The sequence below is a fragment of the Elephantulus edwardii genome, unplaced genomic scaffold (assembly GCF_000299155.1).
Source record: "Elephantulus edwardii isolate Elephantulus edwardi_28Jun2011 unplaced genomic scaffold, EleEdw1.0 scaffold00504, whole genome shotgun sequence".
In the NCBI taxonomy this organism is placed as follows: Eukaryota; Metazoa; Chordata; class Mammalia; order Macroscelidea; family Macroscelididae; genus Elephantulus; species Elephantulus edwardii.
In genome coordinates this window covers 431,975-436,015 of record NW_006400254.1, presented here as the reverse complement: position 1 = coordinate 436,015, position 4,041 = coordinate 431,975, and the positions used below count along the sequence as shown (strand labels likewise).

At 37.2% G+C, this 4,041-nt stretch overlaps 1 pseudogene; it reads right to left on the bottom strand.

Moving 5' to 3' along the window:
- Positions 1-3,547: 3,547 nt before the first annotated feature.
- Positions 3,548-3,819, bottom strand: LOC102847201 (annotated as a pseudogene).
- Between the last annotated feature and the right edge of the window lie 222 nt (positions 3,820-4,041).

The window sequence follows — 4,041 nt, the reverse complement described above, 5'->3', positions numbered from 1 at the left end:
AGAAAAGTGCAACAATGAATGAATGGAATTCCAAAATCTCTATAGATGTTCATTGAAATTAATAATAGTAATAATAATTAAAAAATACAACAACAACAAAAATACAGTTGTCTCTGTCATATTATGGGAAGTAATATTTTCAAGAGATGAATTGTGTTGGGAAAGTCTGCAGTCAGGAACCTCACCAAAGAGCAACAAAGTCAGTCTGGAGATCACAGTATGCCTGAACTAGGCCATGTTGTTGTTTACTGCCAAGGAGTCAAGCATGACTCATAGCAACCCTATGAACAAAAGGCCTGAAGACATTCTATAATTATTACCATTTCTCCCAGTTCATAGAATTTCTAGAGGCAAGTGGTTTAGGAAATGGATGCCCCTCCTGCTTCCAAACCTGTCTTAAACTGGGAGATCCACCAAACATTGTCCACCATGGGTAGCAATTATGACATTTGACACCACCCAATGACACAAGGTTCAGCATCACAGCAAACTCAAATTACCTCAGTGCACAAAATTGACAGACAAGTGCTATACAATTTAGAGAATGTTCCTCCAAAATAAAATAACACTGGACACTTGGGCCCAAACAACTTTTAAATACAAAGGAGATCTATCTATCTATCTATCTATCTATCTATCTATCTATCTATCTATCTATCATCTATCTATCTATCTCTAAACATATCTCTAGATAGATAGAGAAAGATAGATAGATATAAAATAGGCCTACCGCCACTTAGTTCATAGAGTTTCTAGAGGCATGTGGTTTAGGAAGCAGATGCCACTCTTGCTTCCAAACCTGTCTTAAACTGGGAGATCCACCAAACGCTGTTTACCATGAGTAGCCGTTATGGTGTTTTTGCACACCTATGCCACCCACAGTTGTTCCATTATGGCATTTGCGACCCAAATGGCACAAGATTCAGTGTTACAGCATACCCAGATTACCTCATCACAGCAAATTGATCAGAGTATTGTATGGTTTAGAAAAATGTTTCTCCAAAATATAAAAACAAGAGATTAAAATATAATCCCTCAGGCACAACTTTTAAATATAAGGGACCTCCAGGAGGCATTGCTGACTTTACACAAGAGACTTAAATAAAAACAACCAAACAATTCACACAGATCCTCAACCAAAGCAAGAATACCATTTTACTGACTCCAGCCACTTCATCCAACTGCAAAACGGAGACAAGGGCTTTGGCATTCGATGTCGTCTAGTACTAACCCGATAAACAAAAGAAGTATTGTCCTTTGTAAATTTATAGAGTTTCCATAGGGATGTTTCACAATTGCTTGTTATGTGTCAGAGAGCTTGTCGATGACTAGGAAAAGTAGAAAGAGAATTGATGCCTTTGCACTGAGGTGATCGAGATGAATATTGAATTTACCATGAACTTCCAGGAGAGCAATTTTGTCCTAGAGAGGGTGAAGTCAACCTGTTCCTTGAGGCAAGTATTCTGAGACTTTGTCTAACATACATTAGGCATGCTACAAGGAGGGACTGGTCCTTGGAGAGGAACATCATGCTTGAAAGGGTGGATGGATGGAGAAAGAGAGGGAGACCATTGATGAGATTAATTGATACAGTGAGTGGGGTAATGAGGGTAGCTGTGTCAGAAACAGTAAAGCTGGCATAGGGTAGAGCAGGTCTCAGGGCTGTTGTACATAGCATTACTATGAGTCTCAAGTGACTCGACAACACACAACAACAGCAAAAACAAGAGTATTTTCTAAGAATCCCATGGTAAGAAAGAAAGAATGTCAAGTATCACTGAAGGCATTGGAAAGAAAAAAATAAATAAAATATGGCTTCAAGGATTTATGGAATATTATGGTGGACATATTTGTGTCTATTTGTTTTTATCCCTTTATTATTTATGGGGTTTTTTGGTAAGTAAATCAGTATAAAAATTATTTAAATAATACAAAAACACATGTGTCAACAGCTTTACTAAAATTTTTCCATTAAAAACCTAAAAACCCAAACACATTGTCATCATGTTGATTCTAACTCAACATTGACTCTAAAGAAATCGAGAACTGCCCCATAGAATTTCAAGGCTGTAGATCATTACTAATTGTAGATCAGGACCAAGGCTGTAGAACCAACTGTGATGGACATATTTTAAAAGATGCAGCCCTGGACATGCTCACTTGTCTATGTCAAGAAGTTTGGAAGAAGCTACTGAGACAACTAACTCCCAGAAATTCAACTAGTATTCATAAAAGGCCATGTAATAAAGGTATCTTGTTTATATCAGATAAATCTTGGCTGAAAGTAGAATATCAGAAAGATGTTTACTATGTACTATTGGTTATATAAAGATTTGGTTGTGTAAATCAAGACAAATTATAACTAACATTAAAAAGAATGAAGATCCCAGAACACTTAATTGTTCTCATGCAAAACCTGTATCTAAAACAGGAAACTGTCATCTCAACAAAACAGAAGGACACATCATGATTTAAAATCACAAAATGTAATATAGTTAAGTTGATGAAGGCAGGAAATGCTTGAGTTTAAAAAAAATCTGAAGAATGCAATCAGCGTTAAAATACCCAACAATAAAACACAATTTAAAAAAAGAAAAAACAACAAACAAAAAACCAACCCACCATTCCCTAGGGAGAGCAAAAAAACCTTAATACTCTCACTCATGCTACCTTCTGATGAAGATGTGGTTATGGAAATGGAAAAGTCACCAAAGAGGAAAACAAAAAGTAAAAAAATCTTAGACTCCAGTTAACATACGCTTATGTAATGAAAAAAAATTCAAGCAAAAGGTACACAGATGTACAAGTCATGAGGACACTAAGTCATGAGTAAGTCTCCCCTTAACCTAGATTAAGAAAAGTCTTGAGTGGTTCATTCCATCCCCTAGCACCTTTTTGCTGGACAGAGAAGTGCAACATATGATGACTCTGATGTGATATAAGAGGAACTGTGTGAAACAAAATTGAAACAGTCTGGGCTTCTTTATCTCAGTAAGAGACAGTACCAGCAAACAACACAAGGTTTAGGCAATTATTCATAAGGAGATTTTTGAAGATAAGACAAGAGCTATCTAAAGAGCAGAGAAAAATTTTAAGATCTTTCAACAGTTCTTAAAAGCCACCTCATTATGCTGCCTCATACTGCCACCTCATCTTGCTGCCTTTGGGGGCAACCTCATCATGCTGTCTCATTTTCCCCCTTCATCATTGATTCCTAAACGTTGTTTGTCCCTCCTTGGAAACGCCACCTTAGATCTCTAAGGTGTTTTTTTTTGGTTGTTTGTTTGTTTTTCCCCCCTATTACTTTCTTTTGATGTTAATGTTTCTGAGTGGTGATGTACTCTTTTAACTTTCTTTCTCCACTGTTGCTGCAAATACACTATATTATTATCTGTATGTGAGCATTATTATCAATTTATACCCAACCCTACTAAATTAAGTGTCCACCTATAGCAGTAACTCCTTAATGCTACAAATTGGCATATTTTTTTTTTACATAAATTAACCCATTTATTACAGGCTAGAGACTCTTCAAATGGGGGAACTTCTACTGGTCTTTCAGTTCCTTCAGTCTTCTGATGGCTGACTGAATTCACCGTGACGGCCAAGGTGGTATTGTAGGTCCAGGCGCGTCTTCATGCAAGAACCACAGGGCCAGATGCCCACAGCTTGTCTCTTCATTTTGGTTTTGCCGCAGAAGGAGCAAGTGTACTTGGCATGCTGGCTGATTTCAATTTTCTTTACCATCTTTCTGAGCGAGGCAACATAACGGGTCCCGTATTTACCGATGATGCCGACTTTCTTGGTGCGTTTGGCCATTGCGCTGCAAACAAGCCAAAATTGGCATATTTTGCTAAGATCTAAAGAGTTAATATGCCAATTTTTTAAGAAGTTGTAGTGAAGTGTGTTATTTGTAGTATTCCTGATTGAGAGAATCTGCCTTATTCACAGAAACTCTAGAATTCAACAATGGATTCTATTACTGTCATGTGAATCCCTAGTCATAGAGAAGGGAAAGATTAGGCCATTAGAAGGCAGTGT